We start from the raw sequence: 23,682 nt of genomic DNA on the forward strand, positions 1-23,682 counted from the left end.
GAGATGTAGAAAAGGTAAAAATAACTCTTGAGCATTGTATTTCTGTTGTGGATATACAAAAAGAATACATGTATAATTTGATTTTACTGATATAACATAAAAAAGGGAAGTAGATATGGAAAAGGGATAATGGCATAATAAGGTGGGAAGGAGGGATAAAAAGAGGGAAACCACATCTCATGAAGAGGCAAAGGAACTTATCATATCTGAGGAATTTAGAGAGGGGAGGAACATTGTGTGAATCTTACTCCCATCAGAGTTGGCTCAAAGAAAAAATAATTGACATTTGTTTTAGAGAAAATTCTCTCTCACCTCATAAAAAGGAGAGGAAAAGGGAAAGAAAAAGAGTAATAAGGGAAGGAAGGGAAAAGATTCAAAGGGGAGGGAGGGATTCTAAAGAGGGTAAGCATCATGATAGAAGTGGGGTACAGAAGTTCAAAAAGGGGAAAGAGGGTTGGGGGAGGCAAGAAAAAGTAAAACATAATCTGGGGTTATTAGGATGGCAGGAAATACAAATTTAGTAATTCTAACCATAAATGTGAATGGGATGAACTCCCCCATAAAGAGGAGGAGGATAGCAGACTGGATCAAACTCAGAACCCCTCAATATGTTATTTACAAGAAACACATTTAAAGCAGGGAGATGGCATATAGAGTAAAGGTAAAAGGCTAAGCAAAATCTATTATGCTTTAGGTGAAGTCAAAAGGGGGTAGCCATCCTTATCTCAGATCAAGCAAAAGCAAAAATTGACCTAATTAAAAGAGAATGGAAGGAAACTACATCCTGCTAAAGGGCAAGCATAAACAATGAAGCAATATCAATATTAAAATATATATGCATGAAGTGGTATGGCATCCAACTTCCTAAAGGAGAAGTTAAGAGAGTTAAGAAGAAATAGATAACAAAACTGTAATAGTGGAGATCCTCAACCTTGCAACTCTCAGAATTAGACAAACCAAACCACAAAACAAATAGGAAAGAAATTAAAGAGTAAATAGAATATTAGAAAAATTAGGTATGTTAGATCTTTGAGAAAATTAAGAGATAGAAAGGAATATAATTTTCCTCAGCAGTTCATGGAACCTATTCAAAATAGACCATATATTAGGACATAAAGATCTCAAATTAAATGCAAGAAAGCAGAAACTAGTAAATGCTTTCTTTCAGATCACGATGCAATAAAACACATTCCAACAAAAAGTTAGGGGTAAATAGACCAACAAGTAATTGGAAACTAAACAATCTCATCTTAAAGAATGATTGGGTGAAGCAGCAAATTATAGATACAATTAATAATTTCACCAAGATAATGACAAATGATGAGGTCAATACCAAAATCTAGGGATCGAAAGTGGTAATAGAGGAATTTTATATCCTTACAGCTACTTGAATAAAAAGAGAAAGAAAAGATTAATGTTGGGTTCAAACTAAAAAAAAAAGACCAAATTAAAACCCAATCAAATACTAAATTTGAAATTTAAAATTAAAAGGAGAAATTAAAAATATTGAAAGTAAAAACATTGAACTAATTAATAAAACCAGGAGTTGGTTCTATGAAAAAGCCAATAAAATAGATAAGCCTTTGGAAAATCTGATTAGAAAGGAGGGAGGAAAATGAAATTAGTAGTCCTAAAATGAAAAGGAGAACTTTCCACCAATGAAGAGGAAATTAGAGAAATAATAGAGTTATTTTGTCAACCTTTATGCCAATAAATTTGATAACCTAAATGAAATGGATGACTACCCAAAATATAGACTCCCAGACTAAAGGAGGAAGTAATTTTGAATAGTTCCATTTCAGAAAAGAAATAGAACAGGCAATTAAACAACTCCCTAAGAAAAACCCTGACCAGATGGATTTACATGTGAATTTTAACAAACATTTAAAGAACAATTCCCCAATGCTATATAAATTATTTGATAAAATAGGGAATGAAGGAGTCCTACCAAATTCCTTCCATGACACAGACATGGTACTGATACCTAAACCAGGTAGGTTGAAAACAGAGAAAGAAAATTATAGACCAATCTCCTAATGAATATTGATGCCAAAACTTAAATAAGGATTAGCAAAAAGACCACAGAAAATCATCCAGGATAATACATTATGATCAAGTAGGATTTTATGCCAGGTGCAGGGCTGGTCAAATTAGGAAAACTATCAAATAATAGGCCATATTAATAGCAAACTAAAAAACCATATGATCATCCCAATAGGTGCAGAAAAGCATTTGACAAAATCCAACATCCATCCTATTAAAACAATTGAGAGTATAGGAATAAATGGACTTTCCTTAAAATAATCAGCAGCATCTATTTAAAACCATCAGTACATCATATGTAATGGAGACAAATCAACCATTCCCAATAAGATCTGGAGAAACAAGGTTGTCACCATCACCGTTACTATTTAAATTGTATTAGAAACGCTATTTTGGCAATAAGAGCTGAGAGAGATTAAAGGAATAAGAATAGCAAATGAGGAAACCAAATTATCACCTTTGCGACGATATGATGGTATACTAGAGAACCCCAGAGATTCTAACTAAAAAGTTATTTAATCCACAACTTTAGCAAAGTTGTGGTTATAAATAAACCCACATAAGTCATCACATTCTTATATATCACTAACAAAATCCAACAGTCAAGTTACAAAAGAAATTCCATTTAAAGTAACTACTGATAATATAAAATATTTAGGAATCATCTGCCAAGGAAAATCGAAACCTTTATGAGCAAAATTACAGACCACTTTCACACAAATTAAGTCTGATCTAACCAATTGAAAATATTATGCTCTTGGATAGGGCGAGAAATATAATAAAGATGACACTATTACCCAAACTAATCTATTTATTTAGCGCCTATACCAACAGACTCCCCAAAACCATTTTAATGACCTAGAAAAATAACAACAAAACATATGGAAAAAACAAAAGGTCAAGAATTTCAAGAATTAATGAAAAAATCAAATGAAGGTGGTTTAGCTGTACCAGATCTAAAACATATTATGAGCAGCAGTTACCAAAACCATCTGGTATTGGGTAAGGAATAGATTAGTTGATCAGTGGAATAGGTTAGGTTCAAGGGATAAAACAGTCAACAACTATAGCAACCTAGTCTTTGACAAACCCAAAGACCGCAGCTTTTGGGATAAGAACTTACTGTTTGATAAAAATTTCTGGGAAAATTGGAAACTAATATGGCAGAAACTAGGCATTGATCCACACTTTAATCAGACAACCAAGATAAGGTCAAAATGGGTTCATGACCTAGGCATAAAGAATGAAATTATTAATAAATTAGAGGAAACAGGATAGTTTACTCTTAGACCTGTGGAAGGGAAGGACTTATGAGCAAAGAAGAACTAGAGATCATTACTGATCACAAAATAGAAAATTTGATTATACCAAACTGAAAAGTTTTTGTAAACAAAAATTAATGCAGAAAGATTAGAAGGAACCAATAAACTGGGAAAATATTTTACAGTCAAGGTTCTGATAAAGGCCCATTTCCAAAATATATAGAGAATTAACCTAATTTACAAAAAATCAAGCCATTCTCCAATTGAAAATGGTCAAAGGATATGAACAGACAATTCAGATGAAGAAATTGAAACATTTCTAGTCATATGAAAAGATGCTCCAAGTCATATTAATCAGAGAAATGCAAATTAAGACAACTCTAAGATACCATTACACACCTGTCAGATTGACTAAGATGACAGGAAAAAATAATGATGATTGTTGGAGGGGATGCGGGAAAACTGCGATATTGATGCATTGTTGGTGGAGTTATGAACGAATCCAACCATTCTGGAGAGTAGTTTGGAACTATGCTCAAAAAGTTATCAAACTGTGCATACCCTTTGATCCAGCAGTGTTACTACTGGGCTTATATCCCAAAGAGATCATAAAGAAGGGAAGGGACCTGTATGTGCAAAATGTTTGTGGTAGCACCTTTGTAGTGGCTAGAAACTGGAAACTGAATGGATGCCCATCAGTTGGAGAATGGCTGAATAAATTGTGGTATATGAATATTACGGAATATTATTGTTCTGTAAGAAATGACCAACAAGATGATTTCAGAAAGGCCTGGAGAGACTTATGCGAACTGATGCTGAGTGAAATGAACAGGACCAGGAGATCATTATATACTTCAACAACAATACTATATGATGACCAGTTCTGATGGACCTGGCCATCCTTAGCAAGATCAACCAAATCATTTCCAATGGAGTAGTAATGAACTGAACCAGGTATGCCCAGAGAAAGAACTCTGGGAGATGACTAAAAACCATTACATTGAATTCCCAATCCCTATATTTATGCCCACCTGCATTTTTGATTTCCTTCACAAGCTAATTGTACAATATTTCAGAGTCTGATTCTTTTTGTACAGCAAAATAACGATTTGGTCATGTATACTTATTGTGTATCTAATTTATATTTTAATATATTTAACATCTACTGGTCATCCTGCCATCTGGGGGAGGGGGTGGGATGTAAGAGGTGAAAAATTGGAACAAGAGGTTTGACAATTGTTAATGCTGTAAAGTTACCCATGCACATAACCTGTAAATAAAAGACTATTAAATTAAAAAAAAAATCATGAAATAGGAAAAAAAGAAAAAGAAAGAAAATGAGCAAGAAAAAAAAACAAACCTTGACCATAAAAAGTTACTGGGTTGACAGGGAAGACCAAAATACCAACTTAGAGGAGGACAAAATTCTTATATGAAAAATCTCAAAGCAGGATATGAATTGATATCAAGCACAAAGAACCTTCTTGAAAGAGCTTATAGAGGATTTAAAAAGTCAAATAAAAAGGGTATAAGAAGAATCGGTAAAGTAAATAAGAGGTATGCAAGAGAGAGTCAACAGCTTGAAAAAGGAAAACAATTCTTTAAAACATACAACTGGCCAAATGCAAAAAAAAAAAAAAAAAACCAAAAACAAACAAACAAACAAAAAAAACTACTGAAGAAAATAACATCTTTAAAAGTAGAATTAATCAAATGGAAAAGGATATACAAAAGCTAACTGAAGAAAAATCATACATTAAAAAGTAGAACTGGGCAAATGAAAGCTAATGAGTATGAGAAATCAAGAATCACTCAAATAAATGAAAGAGAATGAATGAAAAATAGAAGAAAATGCAAAATGCCTCATTGGAAAAATAACTGACATGGAAAATAGATCCAGGAGAGAAAATTTAAAACTTATTGCACTACCTGAAATACACTACCAACAAAAAGGGGGGGCCTGGACAGCATTCTTCAAGAAATCATCAAAAAAACAAGCAAACAAACAAACCACAACTAGAACCAGAGGGCAAAATAGTCATTGAAAGAAACCATTGATCACCTCCTGAAAGACATCTCATAAGGAAAACTCCAAGAAATATTGTAGCAAAATTCTGGAATTATAAGGTCAAAAAGAAAATACTATAAGCTGCTGGAAAGAAACAATTTAAGTATCTAGCAGTCACAGTGAAGAATACTCAGGATGGGGTAACTTATATAATAATGTGTTAGAGGCCCTAGAATGCCATCTTCTAGAGGGCAAAGGATCTTGGATTACAACCAAGAATCACCTATTCAGCTGGACTGAGCAAAATCTTTTAGACAGGACTTTTAGTCATTTCTATTGAAAAGACCAGAACAAAAACTTTTAATCTTTAAATATGTCTCAAGAGAAGCATAAAAAGGTAAACAGGATTAAAACAATAACAACATATTATTATTTTTAAAGATTAAACTGTTTGTATCCCTATGTGGGAATATGATATTTGTAATACTTGAGAACTGTCTTGTTTATTAGGGTAGTTGGAAGGGGTATATATAGAGAATGGGGGTATAAGTTGACTTTGATATGATGATATTAAAAAAATGACATTGAAGGGTAGAAAAAGGATTATATTGGGAGAAGAGGGAAATGGAAGTAAAATGGGGTAAATTAGATAACATGAAGAGGCACAAACATTCTATTATAGTAGAAGGAAAGAAGGAAAGAGGATTTACATTGTCTGAAGATTAATATCATATTTGGTTCAAAGAGGTGAGAATAGAAATTGATCTTACCCTTTAATGAAGTAGGAAGAGAAAGCGGGAGAAAGGGAGAAACTGAATAGAAAGGAAGGTAGAAACAGTAGGAAAAAGGAGTAAGAGAAGGGAGGTGAGGTGATAGAAGGGAAGACAGATTGAAAGTAGGGGATGATCTGAAATAAAACACTGGTGAGGAAGGATAGGATAGAGAGAGAGAAAAAATGGTATATTCAGGGGGAAAAATAGCATGGAAGGAAATACACAAATATACAGCTAGTCATCATAACTGTGAGTATGAATGGGATGAATTCTCCCATAAAATGGAGGTACATAGCAGAATGGATTAAAAACCAGAATCCTAAAATATGTTGTTTACAATAAATACATTTAAAAGAGAGATACGCACATAGTAAGGATAAAAGACTGGAGCAGGATATATTATGCTTAAGCTGAAGCAAAAAAAAAAAAAAAGCAGGGATAGAACTTCTGATCTCAGACAAAACACAAAACACAAAACAAAAATAGATCTAATTAAAAGAGATAAGGTAATTCCTAAACAATGAAGTAATATCAATACTAAACACATATGCATCAGGTGATAAAGCATCTAAATTCTTAGAGAAGTTAAATCAGTTACAAGAAGATACAGAAAGCAAAACTTTTAGTAGGGAACTTTCCCATCAGAATTAAATAAATCTAACCCCAAAATAAACAAAAAGGAAATTTAAATTAATAGAATCTTAGAAAATTTAGATGATCAGATTCTAGGAAGTACCTTGGGTTACATCTTGACTTTCCCTTTGATAGAAGATTTTTTTTTTTTGAGAGCAAAAGCAACAAAATGCTTTTGATCAGTTACAATAATAATAAATAGCATTGATTTGGTGCTTTAACATTTACAAAGAACTTTTAAAATATTATCTATTTGATCCTCATAACAACTCTGTGAAGTAGGCATTATTATTTTCTGCATTTTTATAAGTAAGGAAGCTGAAAGTATGAAAGGATAAATTTCTTGCCTAACATCATACAGCTATATTAAGTGTCTGAGTAAGTGTTTTCATTTAGGTTTTCCTGACTCCAGGCTAGTACTATTTCTATAATGCTACCATGTTGGTCATAGGCATCTTAGTGCAACTCAGCAAGGGTTATGAAAGACTAAACAAAGATGAGGCTTTTTCCAATAGCAACTTTCTTTGCTTAGCATCTTTCTCACTGCAGTGGCCAAAAGGTAGTACTAGATATGACAACCTGGCATCTACTTATATAGAGCTAATCCAAAGAAACAAAAGAACAGAGTTAGAACTGGAATTCTGAAGCACCTCTTCCCCAAATAAATTTCCTTCAGAACCAGGGACTTTTTGCTGAGGAAAAAATAGATATGGTTTCTACTTGCCTGCTAGAGTCTCTGACTACAGGGACACTATAGACCCAGACCCAGACTCCTCACAGTTAGTGGATGCACATAAAGAAACCCAGGCTGATATTAAAGCAGGAAATGCCAGAATCTGATTGAGTCAGGTTTTAGTATGTGTGCTCCCATACTAAGAGCCCAAACTCTTCATAGACTTATAATCAGCAAAGACAAATCTAGAATAAAAAAATCCTCTATGGTCATAGGGCAATAATGTATTGACACACTGCCAAAAAGTCATGGCAACAGATCATACTGTTTTAATTTGGAAATCAGTGCAGCTACGTAGTGCAATGGACAGAGAAATGGGCCAGGAGTCAGGAAAATTCATCTTCTAAGGTCCAGTCTGGTCTCAGACACTTTACTTCAGTTTCCTCAACTGTAAAATAATATGGAGAAGGAAATGACAAAACATTTGAGTATTTTTGCCAATAAAACTCCAAATGGGGTTACAGAGAGTCAGATTAAAATGGACAGCCAGCAAGTTAAGCGATATCAACAAAAGTCTTATTTATTACTTAATTTTAGGGTGTAATGGTTCAGGATCTTGGTTTCATTTATATAGGGGAGTTCTACTGAGGAAACTTCCTCTACCACCAATAAAGATCAGCACTAACTTTGAATTTTATCATCTTAGAAAGTTTCTGAGCAATTAAAAGTTAGGTGTGTTACCAGACATAGCAGACCATAAGTAAAACTTGAATAAATCTCTTCCTGAATTCGATAAATGCTCTCTATTCTCTTTGCCATGTAGTCCCTCATTAATGAAATACTCACAATAAAATGTTATTTTTAAGTAAGAAAAAAAGAAGCTACAAGTCATGTAGAAAGCAAAACATTTTCTCTCTTAAACTTTGGTTCAAAGAAAGAATAATATACTCAGGTGGGAATAGAAATTGATCTTACCCTTTAGGAGTAAGTAGGAGAAAGGGGGGGGGGAAGGGAGAAGCTGAATAGAAGGGAGGGTAGAAACAGTAGGAGAAAGAGGTAAGAGAAGGGAGGTGGGGTGATAGATACATTAGTAGTAGTAGTGATAATACATTTTGAAGTTTTTATTTTTCTTTTATAATAAACTAGTATATTTGTAAACTATACATTGTAGTAAGGAGCACTTAGAAAATCCAGGAATGTTTTTATTTAACAATACCAAACAGGTTGTTGGTTGAAGTTTTATTAAGGAGATTCTCTCTATATCTCTATATACAATTATCATTTATCAGCAATTGCTTAGTACTATTGAATCTGCTTGATAATCCTAGCACTCATTTTTATTAAATGTCAATAGCATTGAGTTTCTATTCGTTTTTAAGTAGTCATTCTTATTAGAAAATTGTTATTCAGATACTTTTTCTGCTAATGAAAAGACCTTTTTTATATTTAGAAAATTCAATTCACTGGTTCTTTACTGAACATCTGTTACATGCAGAGCATTGGTGAAGGTATTAGAAGTGATAAAAAAAATAAAACATGGTTCCCCAACCATTTAAATTTTATAATCTAAAAGAATATATAGCATAAAGACAAATATTTATAGAACCTGACCTAATTAAAATTTATCCTTTCTTAAAATTTATTTTTTCTTGAGTATTTAAAGTAAATTAATGAGTTCTATTTCATTTATTTTGCTATCTAGGTTTAAGGACTGGTGGTTCAGTGTAGCAGTAGAAAAAGCAGTGGATGGAAGAGAAATTCAGGGTTTAAGTTTAAAGGATGCTTTATGGAATTTGTTTTTTTAAATACTTCCTTAAAAATAAATCCATTTTTTGAGAAGCAGCATATATTTTTCATAGAGTAGTCATATTTTTTTGGAATTTGGAATTTGTGATGAAGCTGGAAAGATATATTGGAACCAGATTGTGGAGAACCTTGAGTAATCTTGATCAGGAATTTATACTTTATTTGGTAAGCAGTGAAGAGCCTCTGAAGTTTTTTTTTTTTTTTTTTTTTTTTTGGTTGTTGTTGTTGTTGTTGTTGTTCCATTTTTAAGGAACAGGTTAAAAACCTTATGTAAGGAAGATTGGTGAATACTGAACAGAATGAATTTGTAAAGCAAAGATTGGAGGCAGAAGATCTGTTAGCCTAGGAAGATCAGAACATAAGTCCATGGTAGTTTCAAGAGATGGTGACTTGATAAGACCTAGGAGTTTATTAGATTTGTGGATTTGGGGGGGATGTCATAGATGGTCCTAAAGTTATAAAGTTTTGTTATTTGGAGAATGGTACAGGCATCAAGAGAAATAAATGGGAGGAGGAAACTTTTTGGAAAAGATGAAGAATTAAGTTGAGATATTTTGAGTGTGAGATACCAGCATATTATTTGGGTACTGGATCTCCAGGGGGCACATATTTCATATTCATTTGCATGAAATTGATAATTGAAGCTTTGCAAATAGATGAAATTCTCAAGGAAGAGAGTACATTGAGAACAAGAAATAACTCAAGATTAGATAGAATAAATTTATAGGGTCCTCAGTGAGCACGGTTATATGACCTCTTCCAAGTCTGTCTAGTATCACAGGGGTAGAAGTAAAAACACAGATGATGGAATAGTCAGAGTTAAGGTTTGGTGAGGCATGGATACCATAGTACAAGGAATGTTGGGATTAAAGAAGAGAAAATAGTAAGAATTGAGTAAATTTAGGAACTAACTGGGAAGTAAGTATATTTTAGTTAATATCAGTATATGTAAATCCAAATTCTATAATATGAGGGAAGAAGTAGAGTTGGAGGGACACTGATTTAAAAATGGATCCTGAGAAAGGAAGATGACTGCCCTACAGTTTGATAGAATTAACCTCAAAGATTAGTTGATCAATTTTCCTAGAGTGGCCCTCAAAAAAGGAGAAGTTGCTGAGTGATAATAAGTAAGTAATAAGCATTTATCAAGTGATTGCTATGTTCTACAACCTGGTTGGAGAGGGAGACTCTAGAAGTGGCAGTAAGGAACAAGTAGAGTTCCAACTCTACCATTGAAATTGGAGTATGAGAGATAGTACTGCTAGTACTGGAAAAGATGGTATGTGATGGAATGTCACAAATGAACCAAGTGAGAGTACCTTATAAAACACAATATGAGTTTCCAGTTTATAAATTTGTTCCATAATTTGAGACCAAATGTGGAGAAAATTATAAAGGATATTGAAACGAACAAAACCTGATTGAAATTAATTTTAAAACAAGAGACATTATTATTATTGAATTTAAAAATAATTAGCAAAAATTTATTTTAATGGAAAATGCTTTAATGCCATGGTTTTTAAATTCATTAGGAATTCTTTGGTTTTGTGAAACAATACATGTGATTTAAATTCAATTCATTATTTAAAAATAACTTATTTATAAAACCCTAAATCAAGATTCTTATTTTAGGAGGATATACTCACTGGGACCATAAAACTAATATATACAATTTAAGAACGTCTCATATATAAAAATCTGAATCTTCAAAATTATTTTATTTTACAGTGTTTGGAAATTAAATGATACTTCCATTTAAGGGATTAATTTATTCCTAACTCTCTTACTTCCTCATTTTCTATTTTTATACAAGTACAGTGTCAAATTAAATTATTGCGAGTACAAACTCACATTGGTGGCTATAATTATAGACAGTGGAAGAAAGTGTTAAATTTGAAGTCAGATCAACAGGGTTTGAACTATGGCTCTGAAACTATCTATGTATCCTTAAGTTCCTCAATAATTGATAGCATTTATATAGTGCTTTTAGGTTTGCAAAATATCTTGTAAATATTCTTTCAAATTGCACATGTTCAACATACACTGGATCACTTGCTGATTGGGGTAGGAAGTAAGCGAATGGAGGGGGAAAATTAGAACACAGGTTTTGCAGGGGTAAATGTGGAAAATTATCCATGTATATATTTTGAAAATAAAAAGGTTTAAATAAAAAAAATTCTGTTATTTTATCTTTATAACAATCCTGGAAGGCAGATGGTATTATTATCATCATTTTATAGAGTTATTTTTTATGACTCAGACAGATTAAGTGGCTTGTTAACAGTCACACAAAGAATAAGACTTTGAATCTATATTGTAACTCAGGTCTTTCTGATTCCCAGGTACAATGAACTAACCATGGTGCCACCTAGGTATAAAATGAAAAGGATAGGTTTGACTAATTCAAATGGAAGTCCCTTCAAACTATAAATCTTGATAATTTGATAGTGATTTTTTAAAAGAAATACTTGGGACAGCTAGATGGTGCAGTGGATAGAGCATCAGCCCTGAAGTCAGGAAGACCTGAGTTCAAATTTGACTTCAGACACTTAACACTTCCTATCTGTGTGACCCTAGGAAATCACTTAACCCCAATTGCCCGAGTAAAAAACAAATAACAATAAAAACAAACAAACATAAAAGAAATGCTCAATTTTTCTTCTGTATTTTTGGAGTAGACTTTAAAATATGGAATAATTATTCTACTTCCTTTGAGTCATAAGTAGCATTTATGGTTCTATACTACAAAACCCTACAAAATGATCCAGGAGCAAATACCATTGAAAATATCTTCAAAAAATGGGCTTAGTGCTCAGATTCCCCTAGACAGAATAGATCTTAGAGAGAAATCTTCATATACAAGGACCATTTCAGGGGACAGAGAAGGAGGGAAGATCATGGGAAATTTCTACTTTAGTATGCAACAAAGACCATGGAATTTTAATAATTTTCAGGACCTTCAACCTAGGGACATAAAAGGTTGATATTATGGAGGACATCTAAGGACTTGACTAAGAGAAAGTTAGTAGAATATGAAGAAGGAAATAGTGGAAGCATATCATCTTATACCTTATTATTTTATCTAATTATTCTTGTAGAAATACAGAGGGTAGAAAGTTCAATTGTTTCTACCCACTGAAGGATTATAGGCACTAAGAGCACCTTCTAAATTTCAGTTTGTCCTTTTGCAAAAGTCCAATTACCTTATCCTAGTTATTGTCTTTGAGCTAGCACAGAGTAAATGCCTTATAAATACTGCTAAATAAATAAATATATATTTTCTTATTTTCCCTTATGGACAATATTATTCAGTAGATATAGTTTTAATAGAGTAATCAAAGTGATATCTTTAAAACAGATGATGTACCTTTGGTACTATGCATACATGGAATTTATTTAATAAAAGATAGTTTTCAAAAGCTATTTATGGGCCTATAAGGGTCAGTTCTTTTCAGTTAGCACTTTTGAGTGGAAATAGTCACAGTGACAGTGTATAAATAATTTCAGCCCATTTAACCATCCAGGTTCTTCAAGATGTGAAATAGGCACAAAAGAACATTTTTTTAAAGTTGTACTTTGAATTCATAAATGTCTCTAAAGTGTTTTTTGAAAAAGACTTTATAAACATTGTAGTTTTATTACTAGGTAGCATTATGGGGTCTTTTACATGTAGAGGTCCTGATATACTTCAGAACAATATTATGAAACTGGTGGTTTGTTATTAATATTTATTTTTGAAGGAATGCAGTCAACCGGTAAGTCATTTTAATTTTCTACTATTCTTTGATCTAAATTTTGGGCATGTTACATTGGCATGTTTTTATTTTATGTTGCTCATCAGAATATAAATAATACATTTTATTATACATGGATCAGCTATTAAATCCTTTAATAAAAAGGCATTTAACGTGATACAGGGATGTCTAAAGGTTATCTTACTCTATTGAAATACTGAGAAGTAATATTAATAAAATCCATTAAATACTGTTTTGATTTATAAAATGCTAGACTGTTTTTAAAAGTTTACCCATATTTGTAATTAGGTACAATGTTTTTGCTCATGGGAAATATCCTAGTATGTACAAGTTCCTTTGTTTAAAAATTTATAAATTCATAAAACCTATACTGAGACAATCAATTTTAAATAATAAATTGAAATCACTTCTGATACATAATTGACTTTGTGACCTTAAGCAAGTCACTCTATGCAATTCCCTAGCTGTATAAGTTGCAGAGAAGATACTGACCTATAATGGTAAAGAGTTTCCTCATCTGGGTTTTCCATATGGTAAATGAAATTCATATCCAAACTCATCCCTGTCCTTAATTGTGGTGCGAAATCAACTTGTGGTAACACTTGATAACAGAATCTCAAAGTTGATTAGATAAATATTTGTATTGAAAACCAGAATTGGCCCAATGTAATGACATTTTGTTTTATTAAATGAAGATACTATTTTTAAATGATGCTAAAACCTAGATATAATTTATAAATAATTTAAATTTATGTTAATTGTCCTAATGTGTTTACTACTTTTTCTTAGAAATATGATTTCCCACTAATTACTTTTTCTAAAGAAACTAGAAAGAATTTATTTTTGTTACTGATGGCTATAACCCTAATTAATTGATAAAATGATTTCATTTGCATCTTCAAAAAAGCTAAAGAAATTATTTCTGCAGCTAAATAAAATGAATAATATTATCACTCAGAAAAAAAATTCATAAATTCTTTCAAAATTTAAATTTGATAATTTAAGATTTAATTAAATAATGAATTCTTAAAAGGAAAATTATCATGTGAATTTCTTTATCATTTTGGTTTCTGATTATAGTATTGGCTAAGGTGGATACTTCTGGTTAATTCTCTCTAGCCACATTGGATAATACCGTACTATAATATCTTTGTAGCATGAAAGGTAATTCACTAATTGCAGTGCCTAATTTGCAGTTAGGCAATCTATAAATGCTCGTGGTATTGAGTTAGTTAACAAGTATTTTATTTTTTTAAGACATATCACTGATATTTATATAGTAAAAGCTCATTAAATTGTGCCCCATTGACTTATAATTAATAATAAATTTACATAATATAGGATTCTTATTGAATAAACATTTTTACCTAATATATTCTATTGGAAAATGTCAAGGCTTAAAGCTACACAAGATAGAACAAAGTCTAAAATCAATTACTTTCTCAAAGGATTCAAGAAATTAAGGATTCCTTCAATTTCTCTATTCATGTCAGAGTATATAACATAATATGTTAAGGTACATTAATAATATGGCCCTATTATTAATTTAAAAGATTTAATTTACCTTATTTAACTTAATTATTTGAAAGTAATAAAATTTCCTTAAATATATCTTTCAGTTGAACTCAATATAGGTTGCAAGTCATACCATAGTTATTTTTTTAATTGGTGAAGTTTTGCTCTATTTAAAAATGAATATAGTAAACTTCATTCTCAATTACTAAGCAGAAACTAGTTTCTCAACATCCCTGTTGCATGTAGAGATTTCATGTATTTTTCCTGACATCACTTCATTTTAATATTTGTTTTGCAGATAAAGGCTTTTATTCATATAATTCAGGTAAATTTATAGCATGCCCCATATGGTGACTGCATGCATATATACACAGTTTAATTTGGCATTGCTGTTATTATGCTTGTTTGGTCTATTAAGCATATGTTAAAATACTAAACATTTCCATATTTAGAAAGTAGCTTTATGCTTATATCTTTCTTATCCAGATATTAAAAGCCATTTTATGATTCAGTGGCATATTTCAGTGGATTTGATGGTATCTTTTATCTTCTGACAGAAGTTAATTGTGATTTAAGCATTTAAATTCATTCTTCAAATATATGGAATTTATGTTCTTACATTATATAAATTTAGCAATTTAAGAATTTCTCTATAAGGCTGACAATATAGCAATATAGTGTTTGAATTGAAATGATATAAATAACATGGTTTTAGGTTAGTATTCTCTCTTTTTGGGGGAAAATAGATTAATTTTCTTTTCTTTTCACTGTTATATGTATTTTAAATATACCAAACTCCCAAAACAGAAACTATATACTGATTTAGAGCTGGTCTAAATAATATCTAAGTTATTCAGTAACACACCAGAGATTTTTCCAGATCACAAAACAGCGTTGCTTTTGACAACTTCTTTAAGATATGTCCAACTTTTAGTTATGTTTAATGAACATTACATTCTATATCAGAGAAGCAGAGTTAGGAAAGTTAATTAAATGAAAAGACCTCAGGGGCAGATAAGTTGCCAAATAAAACTAATTACTTATTTGTATGAGTTTTGGCATTATTTTTGTACCAATTTTTGTTTCATTTATTTTATCTAAGGATTATGTTTCCTAATAATATCACCATTTCAGCTTTTATTCTTATATTTTCTTGTATTTCTCTTCAAGTTGATTTATAACTCTCAGATAGCACAAGCAAATAATAGATTCCAGTGGTCAAAACAAGAATTCTTTAAGTTAGGAACAAAGTAACATTTTCAGTGATTTAATTGGTTCTTGTGAATTTAATAATAACTTTCAGACTTGATTCCTAAATGTGTTGCCAAATCTTAATTCTGTCTCTATAGCATCTCTTTTTCCCTCATCACCTCTATTTGAACTATTTCAGTGGCCTCTTAATTGTCTCATTTTCTCAAGTCTCTCCCCTGGCCAATTCATTCTCATCAGATATACAAAATTGATTTTGTTAAAATGCATACCTGACTTTGCCATTCTAAACTACTACTACTACTACTACTACTGAACTACTAAACATGGATGATTCTTCTTATTTCTAGGATCCTCTGTTTGATTTTTTTTTAGCCCTTTACAATCTCGTTCTAATCTTCCTTTTTCAACTTTATTATCTGTTATTTCTCTTCACCTCTTCCATCTACTCGAATTGGCATCCTTGCTGAGTCTCACATATGATACTCTATTTCTCTTTTTCCTTATGATTTTTATTAACTGTCTCCCAAGCCTGGAATATACTCCCTTAACATTTCACATTCCTAAAATCCCTAGTTTACTTCAAAGTTAAGTATCACGTCTTACCAGATTCTCCCAATTGCTGGTACCTTTCTCTCAAAATTAGTTTGTATTTCATGGGATTATAATGACTTAGTGATAGAACGGGCTTTAGAAGTCCATCTTGTCCAATCTCCTTCATTTTATAAAGAGAGAACTAAGGTCCAGGGAAGTTAAGTGTTTGTAAGTTAAGTATTTGGGACAGTATTTAAACCCAGATATTCAATGCTTTATCCACTTTACTGTATTGCCTTTATATTTTTATTTTTATGTGCATGTATGTGTACATGCTGTTTTTTTGCAGTAGTCTTCCTTAAGGGTACTGGATCATTTCTTAGTTTTGATTCCTGGAAAGCTTATACAAAATATCACCCACTAGCTGGATTTGTTGATAGGAGGCTGAATAATTTGAATAACATAACTGAAAATTAAAATTCTTTTAGTATCTAAGGAAGACTGCTTACTAATAACAGATTCAACTTTCTAGATTATAGCTTAAATAGTTTTTTCAGGCATGTTTAGTGTACATTGTTCATTAGCAACAATCTGTGACAATTTAAGACAGACAAGTAATAAGTGAAAAAGAGATAAACAAGTAGAGAAAGAACAAAACAAGGGAAAACGAGCATTTTGGGGGAATATTTGGCAGTCAGCTGGCAGAATTTGTTATCAGGATGAGAAAATATTTCATACTAAATGATAGGACAGAAGAGGAAGTGACCAAACATTTTATAATTCTTAATGAAGTCTCTTTGATTTAAGACAGGTTAAAATAACCATTTAGACAAAGCTAAAGGACAAATTTAAGAACAATAGTTTTTACAACGGTTGTTTAGAAACTCTACTTTTTTGTGTCCTTATATAGTTTATCATATTTTATTTCCCCATTGAGGATAAAGATAATTATTTTTTCCATGTGTTTTTAGGACCTAGCATAATGCTCAACATATAGCAAGCACCTAATAAATACTTGATTATTGATTGCTTGAATCATTGTGTTAGTTAAAGTTTTCCATACTTCTCTGACTTCTTGATAGTCTTCATTTCTTATGGCAAAATAAAATTCCATAATCTTTCATGGGATTCATGTGTTTTATGATATTTTTTAAGATTAAACTTTGGTACTCAGAAATGCAAATGTGTTTTATTAATGAGGTAGGTCAGAAAGGTTTCACAGACTTTCAAAATTTGGAGCTTTCCATACTCATAGGAGTCGGTAAAATTGAAGGCCTTAAAAGCTAAAACTTTTGGTCCTGTGTCTGTGAGGTCACTGATGTGACTCTCATAATTCTCACTTCTGGTTTTTTTTTTTTTATGGGTTTATGGGTTAAACAGGGTTAAAGATCTAAGGGAAATTGAACACAACATTTTCTACGTTGTCTATATACTTTCTTCCTTTTTTTCTCATTAGAAAAAAAAAATTAATTATAAATGTTTTAACCCCTTGAAATTTTTTTCTATCATCTAGTAAAAAAAACTATCTCCTTGGTAGCACTACATAACCATCTTAGAGATTATTTATCCTTCCTTTCTACATATAGTGGTTAGAATTATGGTTGCTTCATTTATCTAAACTAGATCTTTGCTATAATAAACATTATATGCTTATGTAGAAGAAACATCGAGTGACTAATATTTACTTGATAGACAGTTGGCTTATCACACTAATTTACTGAGTATCATTTTAATTTTGAAGATGATTTCATGTAATGTCTCAAAGATGTTTTAAAATTGAACTGAATAAGGTAAAATGATGATGTTTGAATTAGGCGAGTAGCTTCATTAATCAGGAAGATCTGACTTCAATTTCCATCTCCGGCATATTGTTTTTGTGACCCTAGGCAATTCACACTCTCAGTGACCTAGACAACTTTCTAAAACTATATGTTATAAAACAATTTCTTATCTGAATTGTTAAAAGAATTTTCACTTTTGAGGATTTAGTAAATGATAAAATCACAGGGATAGACTATCTCTCCCCCAAAAGAGAGGAAAGAGGAGGGGGGGAGCAAGGAGGAGAGAGAGAGAGAGAGAGAGAGAGGGAGGGAAGAAAGTTGGAATTGATTAAAGTTGATTACATTCCCTAAAAATTTCTATCAAACTGTATAATTCATGGATGTTAAAATAACCAAATTATTATTTTTAATCTCGTTCTACTCTGCCTCTTTTATCCTCTAAGATTGCTCTGACATCTAGATGGTCTTGCTCTAGTGACTATTCTCCTCATATTATGGTGTCCCTTTATCTCTTTCTTTTCATTGCTTCCTCTGCTTCCTCTCCCACCCAAACTCTTATTCCCCAGTGACCATGTTGTACTTCCCACATCTATAATCAAGGAATTCTTCCTTCCCCAAATATGCTGCATCAACTTATCATTAAATTCTAGTATTAGATATTGAAATTAAAGAAAGTTGTGAATTTAAAATATTTCTGTACTATACTAATATCTTAATAGTATTATTAATAATTCATCCTAGAACTATTTTTAACAACATATTTTAGCATAATATCAAAGTTTTCAAAGTTTAAATACTCATTTTTAAACTTTTTCACTGTTAGGAGCATGTGAAAGTATATCTCCATGATTCTGGTGAATACATAATTTCCCTATGAAACACAAATTTATGATCAGATTTAGAAAATACTCTTACAATTCTTAGTGGTGAGGCTGAAGTCAGAGAGTAAACTCCTGAGAGAAGTATTGTCTCACAAGCAATATATGTTTTTTTTTTTAAAGTTTCAGTAATTACACTTCAGAAAAACAACAAAACCAAACCAAACCTTTATATTACCAAAATTCTGAATTTTCTTTAGAGAATATATGGCAATTAGAAAAACCTTTAAAAGATTCTAAGTGAGATGAGAATTTAGAAACACCAGAAATAAATGTCCTGTCTTCTGCAATATATATATACATACATATTATGTGTGTATGTAAACACATACCGCTCATTGTGATCTCACTGTTTATATATATTATAAAAAAGTAACATGATGATGATATCATAAAATCAGCTTTATATTTTTAATCACAAGATTAGGATATAATAATATTTGGAGCCATAAACCAGAGTAATACATATATACAAGCATGTATATATACATATTTAATATGTCTTATGCAGGTTTCTTCCAAGACTATTTTTGTTCAGGCTCACAGGTGTGAGGTTGTGAGTGCTGGTATATGTTTATGGGGTTTCTGGGATTACTTGACAGGTGGAGGCGATCAAGAGGGAAGAAACATTCACTTAGAGGAAGGAAAAGTAGTCTAGACAGAATAATTAACAAAAGTAGATCAGCCAAAGTGTAACAAGTAAGTGTAAATTTTTAATGCTAAGTTCTCAAGTGAATAAATAATAGTGACAGTTGACATTTTGTTTTAAAGTTTGTAAAGCAATTTACATATACTTTTTTATTTCATTTGAACCTTGAAACAGCCCTGTGAATTTAGTACGATCATCATTCCCATTTTACAGATGAAAACATGAGGCAGAGAATGTTTAAACATTTGCTTAATGTTATGTAGCTGGTAAATATTGAAGTTAGTATTTGAACTTGGGTTTTTCTGATTATGTCCAACATTCTATGACCTCTCACCTCATGAAACAAGGAAGAGAAGTTACTCAATGAAAAGTTATTGGAAGTGATATAATGTGCCAGAACAAATTGAAGGTCCCAGGAAACTCTAGGGAAAACAAAACAAGAAAATGATTGTAGAGGTAGCAGTATTTTGATGGGCAAGAACCCTTTGGAGAAATCTTATTCTGGAGGAGAGGTAGTGATCCTATTTCTCATCTATCATATCTGGACAAACCAAAATTTTCTTATTGTCACAAATTAACTACAATTTTTAGTAGTTCTGACCTAAACCTAAAACCTAAAGTAACCAAATTATTATTTTTAATCTAGTTCTAAAACCTAAAACAGTAGTTCTCAGATATGTTCTCACATTAAAATGACCTCTATACTTTTGATACTCTACTTATTCTGAATACATCCATGCATCCATAGTTGAAAAGATTATCTCATTAATGTGGGTACTTCCCTCGAAGAGATTTCCCCCCTTATATTGTGGAATTTTTGACTGTTTCTTCTGTAAATTCTACCCAGTATTACTGGTCTTTTCTTTAGAGCTATTACTGTGCATTGAACAAACTATTAATTCTTGATCTCACTAAATGACTAAGCCTCAACCTTTTAAAATTATCTCTCTTTGATGAACACTTTATGCTTTTCATTGTATTTAGTTTTATAATATTTTAATAGTATTCGGTGAAGGCAAGTGCTGCAGTCTGTCGACGCTTCTCGCCATTACCCTTTGAGTGATCTTCAACTTCAGTTCTTTTCATTAAGAAGTGATTTAGAATCACTGGAGGAATATTGGTATTAAAAATGAGATTATTTAGAGAGAATCTTGGAGTCATTAAAAGCACAGTACCATACTACCCTTTTTGTCCTAGTCAATTCTAGGCCTATGTATGTCTGATAAATATGTACTGATTTTGGGTGGGCTGTATGAATTATTTGTCTAGCTGCATAACTTATTTAAAACGTAAACTTATTTTATTTTAGTCTTCCCTCCTTTATTTTTTCTTTCTAGATGGTTAGACTAAACATTTTTGTTTGATTGTATATATTAGGAGGTTCTCTTGTGTTTGGGGGCTTGATGCAATAAACACAATTCTATTCACAAAGAGTAGCATTTGGAATATCCTACCCTTTATAGAAAATCCTTTTCCTATTTGTATTATACTTTGAATATTCCACACAAAAGGCAAAAATTATATGATAAACTTATGTCTTCCTATTTTAGAATTTACTTGATACTTAATCATGAGAAGGATGTTAAATTAATTTCTGTTACTCTGTCATTCAAGTAATTATGTATGTTTTCAAAATAGGACCTAAGGTGGCATTTTGCTGTACTGAGTTAACTATTTTTTATGGAAAATAGACAAGTACAATGAATTCTTATATTCTCCATGTTTGTCAATTAGTTCATGTAATCAAAATTATTCATTTTAATTGTTTTCTAATAATAATCTTTATATTTTTCATTCAACAAATATCTTTAAAGGAACAATTATTTGAAGATATGTTTTCATTGAAAATATGCCTCTGTTCTCAGTTTTAGTTTACACATTTTTAGGAAAATGAGAGAAATACTGGCTACTATAATATGCAGAATTAAATGTTAGATATATTAGATATTTGCAAAGCAATGTGATATTAAAATTTTAGTTGGGTTACTATTAATAGAAATTATCAAGAATGCTTCTTGGAGGGGTTAGCATTTACAATCATGCCTTAAAATATTTAAGCATTTTGTAAAGCATTTATCAAATATTTTACTTGGTGAAAGGAAACAACTTAGCGTCTAGGGATTCAAAGAAAAAGATGAAAATGGTCTTTCCCTATATGGGACATACAAGTTCAAAAAAAGTTGATATGAGGTGGAACACTGGAGTTGAGCCTTAAAGAGAACTAAGTATTCTTTTTTATTTACTTAGTATTTGATTTTTCCATAGTTATATGTAAAACAACTTTTAACATTTGTTTAAAAAACTTTTGAGTTCCAAATTATCTCCCTTCCTCTCTACCCCCCCTACCTATTGAGAAGACAAACAATTTGATATAGATTATACATGCATAACAAACCATTTCCATAATAATCATATTGTAAAAGAAAATATAACAGAAAAAAACCTCAAGAATCAAAGTAAAAAAATTATTCAATCTGTATTCAACCTTCCTTCCCCCTAGTGTAGATGCTATTTTTCATCAGAAGTTCTTCAGAGTTGAATTAGTTCATTAGAACTATTCTGAAAATAGTTGTCATTCACAGCTGATCCATCTTTTTTAATAATAGCTTTTTATTTTCAAAATATATGCAGAGATGATTTTCAACATTCACCCTTGCAAAACCTTGTGTTTGAAATTTTTCTCCCTCCTTTCCCCCTTCCTCCTCTCCTAGACAGCAGGTAATCAAATATATGTTAAACATGTACAATTCTTCTAAATGTACTTTCACATTTATCATGCTCGTGGTAAAAATCAGATCAAAAAGAAATAAATGAAAAAGAAAACAAAAAGCAAGTAAACAACAACCAAAAAAAGAGTGAAAATACTATGTTATGATACACATTCAGTGCCTGTAGTCCTCTTTCTGGTTATAGATAGCTCTCTCCATCACAAGTTTATTGGAATAGACCTGAACTTGTTATTGAAAAGAGCCATATTCATCAGAATTGACTGACCCATTTTATAATGTTGCTGTTACTTTGTACACAGTACACTTATTTCATTTTGCATTAGTTCATGTAAGTCTTTCTAGTTTTTTTCTGAGAGTATCCTGATCATCATTTTTTATATCATAATAGTATTCCATCATAATCACATACCATACTTTGTTCAGCCATTTCCCAACTGATGGGCATTCTTTCAACTTCCAATTCTTTGCGCTTTCCCCCAAAAAGAGTAACTATAAATATATTTTTTCTTTTTCTTTTTAAAATCTATTTGGTGATGCAGAAATAGTAGAGATATTGCCAGGTCAAAATGTGTGAGGGATTTTACAGCCCTTTAGGCATAAGAACTAAGGATTTTAAGAGGTGAATGTAGTATGGTACTGCATTATGGTACTGCATTCCAAACAGGGGATACTTTGTGTGAGAGCATGAGAAATGTTATGGGAAGTGAAATGTGCAAAAGATAGGAACAACTAAAGGTTTTATTTAGCTGGAATTTGGAATATTCATCTGGGAATTAGGCTGTGAAAGACCAGTCTTAGTGTTTATAGAAAATCATTAAAGATTTTTGAGCAGGTGAAGCCATTAAATATATAGAATTTCAGAAGCTACAGAAGGGAAAAATGAATATTTGAGGCATAATGAATAAAGAGCACAGTAATGGATGCAAGAGAATATTATTTATATTTAGGAAAGAGTCTAGTTTAACTAGAATAGAGTATGTGGAAATGAGTAATGTTAGATAAGATTGGAAAAATAGTCTAATATCAGACTATGGAAATCCTTGAATTCCCAAGAAATATTTTTACTTTATTTTACAGTAAAGAGGAAAGTAGATTAAGGGAAGGGATTACAGAAAGATATATCAAAAGCCTATTGGGATTGTTTTGGTAAGTGGTAATGCAAACCTCTACTGGGGGTAGAGTGGAAAATAAAGAGGAAGGGCCAGATACAAAAGTTATTACAGAAGTGTTTACAGGACTTACTGATTTTGTGGGAATGAAAGGTTAAGAGTCAAAGAGTAAAAAAGTTTGAACATGAAAGATTGAAACTCAATATGAGTTTCAGTGCCACAGATTGAAATTGTGAGGTGAGAAAGAAGAATAGACCTAGGGGAAATAATAATAAGCTTATATGTAGACCTATTGAATGTTATCTTGAAGGCAGGAACCTAGAGA

The 23,682-nt window shown here is 31.4% G+C and overlaps 1 protein-coding gene across 36 annotated transcripts in view; it reads left to right on the forward strand.

Annotated features, from left to right (window-relative positions):
• RIMS2 (regulating synaptic membrane exocytosis 2) overlaps positions 1 to 23,682 on the forward strand; it is a 775,594-nt gene that overhangs the window by 430,275 nt on the left and 321,637 nt on the right. The window lies entirely within an intron of this gene.

This window comes from Sarcophilus harrisii, chromosome 1 (genome assembly GCF_902635505.1).
Source record: "Sarcophilus harrisii chromosome 1, mSarHar1.11, whole genome shotgun sequence".
NCBI classification, from domain to species: domain Eukaryota; kingdom Metazoa; phylum Chordata; class Mammalia; order Dasyuromorphia; family Dasyuridae; genus Sarcophilus; species Sarcophilus harrisii.